Source organism: Lipotes vexillifer, unplaced genomic scaffold, assembly GCF_000442215.2.
Source record: "Lipotes vexillifer unplaced genomic scaffold, Lipotes_vexillifer_v1.1 scaffold86, whole genome shotgun sequence".
In the NCBI taxonomy this organism is placed as follows: Eukaryota; Metazoa; Chordata; class Mammalia; order Artiodactyla; family Lipotidae; genus Lipotes; species Lipotes vexillifer.
The window spans coordinates 4,578,626-4,594,761 of NW_006785406.1; the positions used below are offsets into that span (position 1 = coordinate 4,578,626).

Genomic DNA, 16,136 nt, shown 5'->3' on the forward strand with positions numbered 1-16,136 from the left:
CCAAGCCCCCAAGGGTCCCTCCAGGCATGGGAACCCCTCCCCCCTCTCAGCCACCCTTCAGGGGCCCCGGTCCTGTCTGTGCTCCAATTCTTCTCTGCCTTTCAGTCCCCCCATGTCCTACTGGTTTGCTTGGGAGTTTCTCCTGTTTCCTTGGGCATCGAGGTCCCCCACCAGCATCTGGCAAGCACCCTAGTTGTGGGGAGACACGAACTCTGCATCTTCCTGCACTGCCATCTTGACTCCACCCCCCAGCTATTGTATTTTTCAACTCCAGAATTTCTATTTGGTTCTTTAAATAATGTCTATCTCTTCATTGATATTCTCTATTTGATAAAACATAATTCTCATATTTTCCTTTCATTCCTTAGACATGATTTTATTTTTTAGGTCTTTGAACATTTTAAAAATGGATCTTTTAAAATCTGTGTCTGCTAATTCCAACATCTGGACCTCCTCAACAGTATCTATTGACTGCTTTTTTCCCTAGGTATGAGCCATACTTAATTCTTTCTCATAAATTTTTACTGAAAACTGCACATTTTAAATAATAGAGTATGGCAACTCTGGAAATCAGATTTTCCTTTCTCCAGGGCTTGTTATTGTTTCTACTTGTTGTTTGTTTACATACTGTTCTGAACTAATTTTATAAACTACTTTTTATGTGTGGCAATTGAAGTCTCTACATGGCTAGTTTAGAGGTCACATAATAATCAGATAGAGATGTCTGTTAGTTTTGTATGGTTGTATAAAAAGTTACCACAAACTAGGTGGCTTAAAGCAATACACATTTAATCTGTTATAGTTCTGGATGTTATAATTGAAATAATTTTCAGTGGGCTGAAATCAAGGTGTTAACAGGGTTGCAATCTCTCCAGAAGGTCAAGGGAAGAATCTCTTTCTCTGTAATTTCCAAATTCTAGAGTTGCATTCCTTGGCTCATGGACCTTTATCCTATCCTCAAAGCCAGGAGTGTAGCCTATTGCCTTAGTCTTCACATTGCCTTTTCCTTCTGTGTCAAATCTTCCTTGATCTCCCTCATATAAGGGCACTTTTGATTGCAAAATTAAGGCCCATCCAAGTAACCTCCCCATCTCAGTATCCTTAGCTTAACAACATCAGTAATTCTCTTTTGCCAGGTGTGCTAACATTCGAAGGTTACAGAGATTAGGACTTGGACATCTTTGATAGCCATTATTCAGCCTACCACAGCCAGGAACCCATAAATCTCCTAGTCTTTGCCAAAAGACTGTGTGTGTGTGTGTGTGTGTGTGTGTGTGTGTGTCTTCTTGTGCTCACGATTATGTTTGTGAGATTCATCACTTTCTTTGCTATAAAAATACAGTTGATCCTTGAACAACACAGGTTTGAACTCCATGAGTCCACTTACATGTAGATTTTTTTCATGAGTCCACTTACATGTAGATTTTTTTCAACAAATACATTCTACAGTACTACACGATCCAGGGTTGGTTGAATCCATGGATGCTGAACTGCGGATACCAAGGGCTGACTATAAAGTTATATGCACATTTTTGACTGTGCAGAAGTTCAGCATCCCTAATCCCCATGTTGTTAAGGTTAAACTGTATTCTACTGAGTATTAACCCATTCTACTGTTTGTTAACTTTTGGGTTGTTTCCAATCTGAACTTGTTATGAATAATACTACTACAAAATTCTTGAACACATCTCTTGGTGTTTATGTGCATATGTTTCTGTTGGGTATGTATCAAAGAGTAGAACTGCTGGGTTATAGGGTATGTATACATTCAATTTTGGTAGATAATGTCAAATAGTGGGAGGGAGGGAGACAAAGAGGGAAGAGATATGGGAACATATGTATATGTATAACTGATTCACTCTGTTATAAAGCAGAAACTAACACACCATTGTAAAGCAATTATACCCCAATAAAGATGTTAAAGAAAAAAAAAAAAGAAGGTTTTTCTCACTTAACTTATGTGGAACCTAAACATCAAAGCGATGAACATAATAAAGCGGTGCAAATGATTATCAACGCTTGACTTGGATATTTTGAGTATGTCTGCGATCTCCAGCATGGTATAAGGTTGATTGTTTTCAATGAATGTCTCGATTTGATCGCTATCAACTTCAACTGGTGTACCTGACCATGGAGCATCGTCCAGCGAGAAATCTCCAGCACAAAACTTTGCAAACTACTTTTGACATGTTCGATCAGTCACAGCATTTTCTCCATACCCTGCACAAATCCTTTTCTGCATTTCAGTTTTGTTTTTACCTTTCTTGAAATAACAAAGCATAATATGCCGAAAATGTTGCTTTTTTCTTCCATCTTCAGTATTAAAATGGCTACACAAAAATTCACCAATTTTGATGTTTTTTTTTAAAATGCACACTGATATGACAGCTGTCACAATACAATCTAACAAAATTGTTTCAATGACATTAAAGACAACTAAATGCTACTAGAGCCATCTTGCAAAAAAAATCAAACGAACCTTTTGGCCAACCCAATACTCTAGCCACAGCTTTGTTTCTTGGAAAGTTGAAGGCCAAGATTCAATGATGGGCTCAGGAGGGAAAAGGCCTGAGTAGGATCTATCACCCCTTCCTGTGGCTCATGGGAAGGACAGGACAGTTCACTAAAGCTGGAAGTTTCAGCCCTCCCCTCAAGCATCTGTGTCCTCAGTCCTTGCCTCGTGAGCACATTTATCCCCCAACAACCTCACAGAGAGTGGACTACAGCAGGACAAAATCCCAGAATTCAGGATCTGGGGCTCTCAACCATCTTTCAGAATCTCTTTACACCCTAGAGAGAGCAGATGCCTTTACTGTTGCTACAGAATCTTCATGCAGGGGCTGCATATTAATTCCTGATTCTATGAGAAAAAACATAATGTTTCATTTTTGTAAAAAATAAATTAGATATGCACAAATTTGACTTACAGTATAAACTAAAGATAAAGTAAGGTTAGCACTTGTTTAAAATTAAAACTGAAGATTTTAATCTGGAAATATGTGGTTATCTGTATACAAATCTTCCTGCTCAGAAGAAACACGAATATATACATTAAAACTAATTCGATACAATGCTCTATTTTTCCCTTCTCATTAAAAAAATTCAATAGAGGGGATAGGGATCTTCACAGAGTAAGAAGAGAAACTGACGCAAAAGATTCATCTCTGCTCCTTTCCCCTTAGTAGGCAGCAGCTGGGTGAGAAAGCTGATCCCGATCATCCTTCAATAACAGAGTACATTCTTTCCTCAACCAGCAGTTGCAGAAGCCCCACTGCACTTCTCTTCTGCCTCTTTCAAAAGAAGCTGCATCTAAGGAAATACTGACTCTCTGTATGTGGCACCACCATGCTGCAGCTACTTGAGAAGAGTAAGAGCCTTCAGTGGATTCAGTGAGCCAATGTGCTCACTGTGCTACCATAGGGCACACCCTTCACAGCTGTGCAGGCCCATGGAGCTGGAACCATCATTCTTACCCTGTCACAGAATCATAAATAGGGACAGAGCCTTCTGCAATATGAGAATGCACTCCCTTGTAAAGTCATATTCAATCACTGGTTCAGCTCTCCAAGATTAGGGGTAAATGAACAAAACACACTACAACACAAAACACTTTAAAGTCTGCTTTGTAAGGCAGTAATCCCCAAAATGACAACATCTATATGGAATTTATCTTTGGAGTAATAAGCCAAGTTATTTTCCTTTGTCAGAACTGGAATCTTACAAACCCAGCTATTGAACAACACTTGTCAGAGATGTCAAAACGTCTTTCAACATTTAGACAGCCACCTAGCCATTATTCCTGTGGGATACATGGGTGGTTGAGAGAATCACATTTGATAGATGCAAAAAATAAGATATCCATATGGAAAATACAACTCCTCATTTCCCAACCATCTAGCCCAGCAATTTCCCTACCATTCTGCACTGGGATGCAGCCAGTCTCCTCAAAAAAAAAAAAAAAAAAAGGGATACAGGCTTTTTCACAATTGCTACTGAACGTGTAGGCTTTGAAAGTAATCTTCCAATTCTTTACTATACACATGACCCACAAACACTGTTTATATTGATTCCAAGAGTTAAGAATTCAGGGTCCTTATACCAGAGAGGTCTCATGTTCTATCAGTCTACCCCACCATTGCTCCCTTCCAGAGAAACCACAGTCCTGTTGAGGCAAGAAGACCTAGGCCACAGCTGTGTGAACAAAGAGAGTACCCCTAAGACTTTCTGGTAGAAGAGCTTTGACCAGGGGGATGATAGTTACTACAGAATTATCATATTCCTTTCCTTCTGGGTCCGTACACAGATCATCAGTTAGGTTGTGGCGACAGGAAGACATGGGCAGAGAAGCCAAAACGGAAATGCTGAGCCATGTTAATGGTCGAGAAGTAGAATGTGGACTGATCAAGTACTGTTAGTGCAGATACATGCTGGGGTTGCAACAGATCAGGGGACAATCTTCCTGGTCCTGAGTTAGGTCCTGTCTCCATGAGGTCTGGCCAAACTACAGCTCTTTCTCATCCTGAAAGGACTCTGGGATTCCTCCCAACTTGCCACATGTCTGACATTTGTTTTATTTTCTCATGCATCCTTACTTAAGCCTTCCATTTCTTAAGGCAACTTGAATGAGTTTCTGTTCTTGTAATCAAAGACATTTATAGGGGCCCCACAGCAAGATGTCTGAAAGTGTTCCTTTTCTCTTCACTAACTATAAAACAATCTCAGATCTCCCATCTGACAGTCTACACATAACCTCACAAATTTAGGGCTACTTTGCCAGTTTTTGTAATCACAAAGAAAGAAAAGAAATGGCTGGCAAAGCCCCTTTCCCTTGGATTGTCTTTAAATTGCCCTTGCTGCATTTTTTCTCCCAGTCCATCCCTGCCACATGTAGACCACCATTTACTTTCAGTAGATCTAGAAGGTTCAGCCACAGTAAGTCAAGAACCTTAGTAGTCTCTCCACCCTCTGTGGCACTGACAGAATCCCCCCTATGACTTCTTGGTTGATTTCCAGGTTCAGGGACCAAGTTTTCCACTGGCAAAACCTGATTCTTCTGGTCCCTAAAAAGTAAGATTGGCTCCCAAAGCAGTTCCAGCACTGGGATAAGGTCAGGTCATATCAGAAATCAATGAGCCAGCCCCTCAGAGCACTGCACCTTCTGCAACTCTAATTACTCCTCCCTCCTAACAAAAGACCCCACTCAACTCTCTAGCAACCAGTGATTCTCAATCACAGGCAGTATTTGGAAATGTCAGGGGCCATGCTGGTTGACTCAATAACTTGGTTAGAGTAATACAGGTATTTAGTAACCAGGGATGCTAAATGTCCTATAATGGACAGCAAAGTTCCACACGATGATGAATCACTGTATCAAAATGTTAACAGCACCTCCCTTGAGAAACACTGAGCCCCCTCCAACATTCCGAGCAGACCAAAGCAGGAAAGAAAAGCAAAGTGAAGAGAGGAGGGCAGTAAGAGGACCAGCACCGCACCATCAGAAGTGAAGCATTCCAGCGAAGACTGTCTGGGGATCACCTCGCCTCCGCCACCTCCTTCCCCTTGCCCTCCAGGAACACTACTCACAGCACACAACTCCTTGTTCTCAGTCCCGCTACCACGCAAAACAGTCTTGGGCTCAGATTTAAATTACATCTCTTAAAATGTGTGTCTTTATTTCCACATCTTTTCCTTTGTTCTAATTATGGTAGTTTCTGAGCAACTAATGCTGGTGCTAGTAATAGATAATATATCACCTGAAAATTCTTCCATGTTGCTAAAGGGCTTAATTACTAAATTTGTACTATAATATGTCTGTTGAAAAATCTAGAGACTAATTCTTTAGGGGATAACTCCTCAGAGATTAAACTTGAGAGATTAAACTTGTGAATTAATACCTTCTTATGAAACACTTTTTTGAGCCACTCTGGGTCTTGGAAGAAGGGAAGGTGAAAACTCTCTCGCCACCTCTCCCAGACTCTTTGTTATGCTCTAGGCAGTATCAAAAGAGACATCCTGAACAAACTAGCTTCACCACCAAGGATCAGGGCATGGAGAGACCAGATGGAAACAGACAGCTCAGCAGCCTTGGATTAAAGCACAAATATTTCTGAGGCAGTGCGCTCAGTTATGTCAGAGAGACAGGCCCATGGCACTTTCTGTAACAGACTGATGCTGCAGCAAGGTAAAAAGTTCAGCAACAGCCGCTCACAGATTGAAAAGTGCCCAAGGATGGAGAAGTCCAAAATGCGATCCTGTTTTAAATGAGATGAGGTCTTGCTATAACAAGTGCACATGCTGTCACTACAAGTGTGCATTTCTGACAAATAGGGTCCTTATAGACTGAAGCAGTGCTATCCAACAGAATTCCCTCTGATGATGGCAATGTTCTCTGTCCGCACTGTGCCTGTGTCAATATGGTAGTGTTTGTTGTACATTTTGTGAATGTATCTACTAATTGCAGGGACCAGAAACACAGCAAGGCTGAACACAAATCTGCCAGGACAGTTTACATCTAATCCCTGCACTTGCCCTTCCTTAGAGTTAAACTGAGGCTTTCTAGTAAAATAACGTGATTGCTTCAGGCCTAAGTCAGGGTGATGGCCTTTTTCACCATTCCAACACAGAGTTCTAGAAGATTATCAGAACACCTGTGATATTAAAACATTTTATGTATCATTCAAAGAGCATGGGTTGAAGATAAACCCTTTTCCATAATTCCAAAGGAGAGAAGAAACATAAATGTAAAAGTTCTAGGATAAAAACAGATTTCTCCAAACATTCTCTGGTCTTTGTTGTATTACCTGCAAAATCTGTTCTAGGATCAGTAGTCATTTGGGAGGATATTTTTCTTTGGGGGGGTTACTTCTTTATGTCCTTTGATCTGATTATACATGAGTCACTTTAGCATTAAGAGATTACCACAACCCCCCAACCCCCGGTCAAAAGCAATTTCCTTAACTGCTCTTCTGAACAGCCTCCTTCTCCTTCCTCCAGTCTCCCATTTTTTAACTTTCCAAAAAGAAGCCTTTATTCACGAGTATATTTTTGAAATGAGCTGAATATGAAGCCCTCAAGTAAAATCAGAATCCAGTACTGTTCATCATTTCCCACACCACTAATGCTTCACCCTTCAAACTCCCCTGCTCCTCAGCTACTGCCTTCACAAGGATTAAGAGTGATCCTTGAGTCCTGGAAATTTGGGGAGACAGATATTTCTGAGCATTTATAGAGCTCCCAAGTAATCACACAGAACTACGTACATCCCTTCTTTAGGCTACTGAGTTATAAATGCTGTTTCCATTTTACAGGTAGGGAAACTGGAGTAAAATGAGGCTAAATGATTAAAATACAGTCCCAGAGAAACTCAGAGCAAGATTAAGTCACTGTACGCATCCAGCAGTGGTTCTCAACCAGGGGCAGTTTTCCCCACCAGGGGACATTTGGCAGTGTCTGGAGACATTTTTGATTGTCACGACTGTGGTGGGGTGGAGTGGGGGAACTACCGGCATCTAGTGGGTAGAGGCCAAGGATGCTGCTGAACATGCTACAATGCACAGGACAGCCCACAACAAAGAATCGCCAGGCTCAGCATGTCAGTGGTGCTGAGGATGAGAACCCCTGATACTCTGGCATCTCCAGCACTACTTTCTTTGGCCCCTAGTCAATAAAGAATGGCTCCCTCTGTAATTTGATTCTTGTACAACATTTACACAAGAAACATGCCAGTTCAGTGTTATTTCTGGCATGCTATACATTTTAGTTACTTTTAAAATGGAAAATATATGGGAGCCACAGAGGAAATTGAGGAAAGCTGGCAAAGTCTGGCTCCTTTCCTCTAATGAGAAAGCTTAGCAAATACCAGGTCCTTTCCTTAGTGACCCCCAGGCACTGAGCTGGGGTCTGTGTCTGGCCACTCACCTGGACTCTTCAGTTGTTGATGTGCTTTGCAGCTGCCTTTTCTCTGCTTTGCTTATCTCTAAGCATGTGCATCACTCCAGAGCAGTAATGATGTATGCTTATAGGAATCTCCAGAGGTCTACAGCTGCTAATTGTCTGTTTTGCTCAGTAAATTGTATTCATTACTGAGCCATGTGAGGCACAGAAGGACATCAGCCTTTCTGGGTGCCCTCTGTCTGAGCCTGGGTAATGGGACGTTATCAGCAAGGGCACCACAGTATTGAAATAAGATGCTTAAAAACAACCCTCCATCCAGTTTTTCAGCTGATTACTTTTATTTTTGTTATATAACTTCCTGTCCCCCTCTTTCTTAACCATCCTTAGCTCTGCTTAGATTTGTATTAACTATAATTTTCTCTTCAGTGAGTCTGATTTTAGTTTAAGCTCTAGAAGCCAGAGAGTTCAGAAAGGATTGGATGTCCTTTCCACCCCTCCCTCCCAGACTTCCACTGGTCTCTGAGAAGGGCACACCGAACAGTGAACTTCTCCTTTTGATCTCAAAAATCTTCAGGACAAATGAAAATCCAAAGCCAGCTTTGGTTATAATGCTCCCAGTGCCTACATCTGTTACACTAGGGACTGCAAACAGATGAGGAGGGAACGGACATGTGACTTCCAGTGACACTGGATAAAATAAAATGGAATCGGCAGAACCACGTGCTTTGCTACTGCTATTATCCACCAAACTGGGAATCATCAACTCTCTGGTAAGCTGTTTCCGCCCCCCATCCTGAAAAGAAAAGTGATTAATGCAGGAAAAGTTAAGTAAAGTAATCCATGAAGGGGGAGGATGCTGAGAGAGGGGAATTTGAGCCAGCAGAGCTAACAATATGATATGGCTACAGGAAAGCGGCACTCAGGCCTAGTTCCCTCCTCTACAGTGTATCTCAGGAAGGCCCAGCAACACCCTCACCACCCACATAAATCAAATCCTACACAAACTCACTAAAAATTCTTGTGCTGAGATATTCTCATGCAGAGATTCCATCCCATCACCCTGACAATGGTTTTAGCTTTGTAAGTGCTGATCTTAATGGTGTTTATGAGCTGAATCACTAAAGGCTTTGGGAACCTTTCACAAACAGGGCACCCCACTGCACTGACTCCAAGAGGCTGTTAATACAAGAGTAAAACCAGAGCAACAATGGCAACAATGCCTTTGACTTACCCTGGAGTAGAGGGTGTGAGAGCCTTCAAACGCACTTACATCCTTGCAACCCATCAGCTCTGCTGCCTTTCACCACTCACTTCTGCATGGTGGACCACAACCGATCAATCACCAACTACCAAAGACGAGAAATGAATGAATGAATTAGGCCAGAAGATCCGTAACTGCAAGTCCCAAGCTACTGCTCAAGTGAATTTGCTAGTGTAGGCTAAGTACTTACTTAACACATAGACCCAAACACATATACTAGCTCTAGTTCAGTAAAAGTTTGTTTCTGGTCCCTATATACATACTGGACAAGCAAACAGTGGAGGGGCCCTCCTTGATCAGTGATCCAGGCACCCAGGCTGACAAAAGTCCTGCCATCCTTAAACACAGCTTCCAAGATCCCCCAGGGGTCCTTTCCATTCCAGCCTACGAGGAGCGTAAAACAACATGGAGGAACTCACATGGGCGTTCTCTTTTTCTGTTTTCTTCCTAGAAGTGGACCACAACACTTTTCTGCTTCCACTCAGTTACACAACCACACCTAAGCCCATGGGTTGCTAGGTAGCTAGTAATCAGACTCATACAAGCCTGACTCCAGCCCAACAAAGAAGACAATGTTAGTTTTAGAGTATGGAGTTCTGGGTGAGACACTAGCACGGTGAACTTGACTTAGTTACTTAACAAAGTTACTTAACAACTCTGAGATATGGTTTCCTCATCTGTGAAATACCCTGCTTCCCTCATTGACCTGTGTGTCAACGTGAGATTCAAAATGAGACAAAACAGCACTTCTGAGACTTTAATGTACATGCATGGCACCTGGGCATCTTGATAAAATGCAGATTGCAAACTCCCAGATGATACCAATGCTGCTGTTCTCTGACCACACCTTAAGTAGAAAAGAGATTTTTTAAATTAGAGAATATTTTTGTATACCACAAAGTGATTTGCAGATACAAAGAATTATTATCTTGGCACTGACTTTGATTATACATGAATTCCCAGCTAGCCAGCATTTTCAGGATATGTTTAGTCTGGGTACCAAGTAAAATTTCATAGAGTCACAGGATTTTGGAACTGGAAAGAATTTAAGTGGTCACTGCTCTCCCCTCTTATTTTCCAGACAAGGAAACAAACTCAGAGAAGTCAACGATGTCCCCGAAATCTCAGAACAACTTAGTGTGCTGGAATTAGAATCCAGAAATTTGACTTTTTCTTCTCTTATTACATAAATTCAATTCTTCTTTTCCTTCTGAAGAAGACAAGGTAGTTTTATTCTTCTCCTAAAGCGAGAATAAATGCTGCCCTGGCCCAAATCTAAGACGGTACCAGAAGGTAGCATTCACCAGCATATGGGTCACCATCGTACCAAATATAAGTGAGGGGGTTACTGGACAGACATTGAGATTTTCAAGCAGACGTTCTTCAGAACATAGTGATTTCCATCAAAGTTATATCTCTTGTGTCAAAAATGTGACTTGAACACAAATTAACTTCTGTATACCTTCTGGCAAAAACAAGAAGTTTTAGTTTCCATATACACACACTGAGTCACTACTATTAGGGGACAATTAGAAAAAGAGAATTTGAGGTTGCAAATAAAAAAGGGAAAGGAAATAATTAGCGGAGGAGGAGCAGTGGTTTCTGTAGTCAACCCTGGGGACAAATAAAGGAATCTCAAGATTTTTTATCCCCGACACCTAAATTATTTTGCATCTCTGAGATCATGGTGAGTCCTAGGAGTTAACAGCAGAAAGTAAAACATAGGGCCTCAGCAGTGAGAGACAGGAGTCCAAACTCCAAGTCCTAAGTCAGAAAGGCATTGACTTACCTGGAAATCAAATCAGACTGGGGAAGAAGGGAGGCTCTTAGTATGCATGTCTCCAATAAAGCCATATAAATTTGAAAGTGTTTTGGTGAAATTAGGAGGGCGTACTTACTGAGCAAGGAATGATAAATGGAAATTCATACTTGTATATCCATCATTAAGATGGGTAAAATGCTATTATCAGCATCTTCATTTAGTAATTTCAAGCATTCTAATAAAGGTAAAATGTTCTAAGAACTTCCATAGGTTTACTTCTGTACTCCACCCTCAACTCTCTTCCACTATAGTGTCTCTAGCACCTCAAAAATTCTCACATCCTGGCCATTTCCCTGAACCTGTTCTAGACCCTAGAATTTTTACCCTATTTTTGTGCCATGGACCCTCCCCTCCTTTTGGCAATCTGTTGAAGCCTAAGGAGCTCCTTCTCAGAATAATCTGTTAAATGCATAGAGAAAATATAAAAGATTACAAAGGAAGCCAATTATATGTAAATACTCTTCTATCCACATAGCCCTCAGAGAGTCCATGGACGCAGTTTAAAAACATCTGATTGGGGAATGACTCTTCTAGGGTGATGAAAGCTTTTTCTTACAGGAAAGGTTATGCAGAAAAGTTTTAAAAATACAAGGATGTATAGTAACAATGCTGCTAAATAACAGTCAGTGAAGAAAAGAATGAGGTACGAAAAGAAGCCTGACCTTGAATTTCTGCCCAAACACAACACTATTCATGCTGTAGCTTTAAAACCCTACATTAAGGAATTACTCAGAATTTTTTTGGCTCCAGCCCTGTAGACACAGCATCTTCTGTGTACTGATGGCAGGTGAAGAAACACAGCACTGGAGAAGGCAATACTGACATGAGCCCAAGCTTGGGTCCTAGTTCTCTCACTAGCTCTGTTAGCTTGGTCAAGTCACTCAGCTCTGAGGTGAAATTCCTTGCCTATAAAATGAGAAGGTTGAGTTAAACCATCCCTAGGTTTCTTACAACTCTGAATTATTAGGATTCTAAGACAATGCACAATCATTTCTCTGAGAAGAAATATTAGTGAGATTTCTTTTTGCCCTAGGTTCACTGCATGAAAATACCTTCTAGATGAGAATTTTTCAGAGGCTTCAGAAATACCTTATAAGACTCACCTGGCCATAGAATTTTAGACTTAGAAGGGATTTTAAGAGACATGCACCACATCTCACCAATCCCAGTGACCAGGTGAGAAAACTGAGGTTCTGAAAGGCAAATAAATGTATCTGAGGTCACATGAAGAGGTAGTGCTACTGGACTGTTGTGACTACTGCCATCTAGCATCAGCAGGATTTTAGGATTTGGCACTGGTAGTAGAACCTAGCTCATGAGTTCACTTGAAGAGAGACAGAAATAAACTTCAAATAAGCTGAGCCATAGAATGGGGATGGCACGAGGAAGCAGGTGACTGCGGTAATGACTCCCAGCAGCAGTGCTCTATGCCTCCAGTAGGGTCAAAGCTCATATGCACAGCAACCTCACTAGCAACAGTACTACCTCCCTCAAATATCATGGCTACAAAATCCATCTCAAAGAACAGTCAATTACAAAAAATGAAAAAGAACAATAAAAACAAAAAAGGTATTTCAAAACAGGGGAATAGATGAATGAACCCTGGCTAATAAGGTCAATGAAACCAGAGTTCAAGATTTGAATTGTTAATACAATCTTAAAATCTTAAAATACTTGTTAGGAATTTTTAAGTTTTAGGATTCAGAATAACTTTGACCTACCTTTGTGGACAGCACTGAAGTATAGTAACTACGAGCATTATTTTAACTAATACCCTCACCACTATCTTCAGAGCATGTAATTATTGGATACTGATCAGGTTTAAAAGTTACACGTGTATTTCCATAGTCCCGTCCACATGTAGAGACTAGTTTTATAAGCAAAGAAGTAGAAACTATTAAGTTGTTGGGAATTTTGATTGAATCATGATTTCAACCTCATTCTCAATTAGCCAACATGTATGCCAAGTACTTTCAAAACCTGTGCTATGAGGTTTCATTGTCAGTTTACCCTTTCCACCTCCCACACCCAACCAGCAGAGTAATAGCACCATTCCCAACCCCCACAGTCACCACCCCTACCTTAGAGCAACATTTCTGGTTTTCTGAACTTTTTTTTTTTTTAGATTTTCTTTGATAACCAATACAGCCTTTCAAAATCTATACTAGAGGCTACACACCGCTGGTTTGCCAGCTCTATATTTCATCTCTTCCAGGAATTCCCAGAGACAGCAGCGCCATCTACTGGTAGGGAGGGCACAACTTGTTTTCTGGAAGCCAGTTGGTGACATGCCAAGGGTCTGAAAGAATGGTAGCCTAGATTTGTGTCTTTGTGAGCCTTTCTTTTCTAGAGCACATTACAAGCATAACTGATGCTTACAATCTGAGACACGGAACTCCACAGGAGCCCCCATGGTGAAGGGCAGGTCTTCTGTAAGCCACAAAATGCCCAGCCAGTCTAGCCAATAGTGAGGCGGCTCTGCCTATAAATGCCTCCTTAAGGCTCCTCAAGGCTGAGCCTCGCTGGATTAAACACTTCCTAGCTCTCCTTCCCCCACCCCCCATGCTTCTGTATCAGATGATCTCACCCGTGCCCCCACCTGTGGCAATGTTATCCCGCTCTATCTTACAGCAAGCGTCCCAGGGAAGATGCTCAGACCCTTCTCAACGTGAAGGCTCTTAGATTTACACAATGTGACACAGATCCTGCTCAAAGGACACTACTGCTTAGGCATGCAGGTCAGACTCTAATCTCTCTCATTCACTATCCAAACCCCCCTCCCTGACCCAGGGGACAGAAACAACAGAAAGGAAATCATTTTGTTGTTGCTTTGAAAGCTACCCTTTGAAAGTGGGCTTTTATCGACTCAGAGAATAAACCTTGTCCTGTAGGTCACCGAGGTACCTTGCTTCCCTGAAGAACTAAGCCTGCCAATCTTTCTGTTTTCCCTTGTGTAACCTAATAAGTGTTTCTCAACCTTTCCAAAACCCCTGCCTCCCTTCCACAGGCTAAAGATAAACACTGCATGCCCTCTGTGTATTTATATAACAAAAGTGACATTTTTCTCTCTAAACATAAGCATATACCTTTTCAAACTATACCACCTACCCCAGCCTCAGAATTCCTTCCTCTCCCCACTGCATACCAGCTAAAAACAAATCACTGACAAATTTTAAAATTATTCTTACTATTCCAAGCTGTCAGGTGACAATCTATATTTTACTTTATGAGAGTAATTTGTTATATTCCCAACAAGCTTTGCAGCACCTTCTCTTTTACTTTCGCTCACCCCAGAGAACCACCAAAAGTTGATTTGTTACAGTTGATGTTAATTCTGATTCCCCCTAACAAATTTAAGTGTTCCCTCTTCAGTTAGCTTGAACTTGCCAAGTAAATTCGTTTCTTAGCAAGTGTAGGCATTTCACAGGCATGGGGTGTGCCTCAGATGCTTGAAAAAAATCACATTGTTTCCTAAAAAATCACAAAACTTTGGATGGGGAAGGTAAGAGTAATAAAAAGCCTTTGAAGCGGTAGCTACCAGGAACCGGAGAGATTCTTGTCCATTTCCTACCAGAATAAGTTCTAAATGAATTACAGTGAAACTCCAGAATACAGTAAAATCTTCCTAATAACAGTTAGTTGAACCATTTCTTACCAAGCAGACTACCAGGTATATCTAACAAACTAACCAGTGGAAAACTGAAGGGACTTTTTGCCCTTGCTATTGCAGGTCTGGGGAAATGCAGAAGGAAAGAGGCAGGGGATGCCGCCCTTTTTAAAGTATGACTTAAAGGAGACATTACCCCCCACCCCCCATGCACAAGCAGGTTTGGCATCCAATGGTCTTCTTTAAACATGCACTTTTCAAAGAATTAAGGAGATCTAAATGAGTGTAATTTAGACCCTGCCTTCCCTTCTCCCTACAGCCCATTAACATGCTGGAAATAAGTCATTACTTGCTTCGGCAGCCCAGAAAAACCTCAGTTTTCAGAGATAACCAGTTTACAGAGATAAACGCCCTCCCCTCCCCACCCCACCCCTCAGAAAAAGGTTTTCTTGAAGGAGAATATCAGTGTGATGGTCTGGTCTGCAGTTCACTGCAGGCATCTCCCTCCTCACAATTACCAGTCATCAGTTTCGCTGTAATTTCTTATGGTAGCCTCTCATTTAGACCTGCTCCGCCAGTGCCCAACTGCTTTTAAAATCATCATTTTCCGTCTCCTTACGGATCTCTGGATTCCTTCAGCAGGCTGAAAGCGTTCAATTTCGGTGCAGCTCGGGGACTGAGAGCTGGCGGGCAGGTCCGGAGAAGCCTTGCACCGGTGCACCTGGGCTGGCCCACCGGTCCTTGCCCCCACCCCCGCCCGCACAGCTGCGCCAGGAATTCGGCTTTGCTCGCCGCCGCCGGATTACTTCGAGTCCCGCGGCTTGGCCAAAGAGACACCACATTTTTTTCTTCGTTTTCACATGTGGCAGGTCCCACTGCATTAAAGACATCTTCTCCCCGGCCCCCGCCCCACCCCCTTTCACCCTTTACCTGGGGAGGGGGTCGATACCAGCATCCCCCCGGGCGGGAAACAAAGGCTGAGGCGAGGCTGCCAGGTGGGCAACTCCCCTCAGGCGGACCCGTCACCGCGGTGAGGAGGATGGGCAGATGCATTAGAGAGCAGAAAAAGGGAAACCGAGGCACCAAGGATGATGGCTGAGCCCGGGTCTGCATCCTCTCCTAAGCGAGGCTCTCCGGCCGGGCGAACCCCAGACCTCCCCCATCCCCGCTCGCCCGCACCCGGCAGCGGAAGGGCAGGGAGGCCGCCCCGCGGCTGTTCTTACCTCGGGAGAAGCGCTCCGGCTCCCTCCGACGGCTCGGGGAAAAAAAAAATGCCCCGCCGCTTGCGCACGCGCACTCGAGTTCTCGCGCCTTCGCGCCCCCGCGCGCGCCTCTCAGACCCAGCTTTGGCCCGCCCCGGCCTGTCCGTCAGCGTCCAGGAGAGCCAATCCAGTAGCACGGGAGGACCAGCCCCGATCACGTGGTAGTGCCAGCCAATCACCAAATTGCCCTCGGCAGCACCCTCTCCGATGTCTCTGGGGGTTCGGTTGCTACCGAGTGGAGCGGGTGCGAGGTGTACACAAAGGGCTGAGTGTCTGTTTGGGGGGTTGATT

General features: G+C 42.8%; 1 protein-coding gene across 2 annotated transcripts in view; it reads right to left on the reverse strand.

Moving 5' to 3' along the window:
- Positions 1-15,864, reverse strand: part of TMEM108 (transmembrane protein 108) — a 390,521-nt gene extending 374,657 nt beyond the window's left edge. Inside the window, exons 1-2 of one of the 2 annotated variants that reach the window (XM_007457565.1) lie at positions 15,807-15,864; positions 9,125-9,239 (exon numbers count right to left, since the gene is read on the reverse strand). The gene's annotated coding sequence lies outside the window, so the exon portion shown is untranslated. The remainder of the gene's footprint in view (positions 1-9,124; positions 9,240-15,806) is intronic. The other variant, XM_007457566.1, reaches the window with a different exon arrangement.
- Positions 15,865-16,136: the final 272 nt, after the last annotated feature.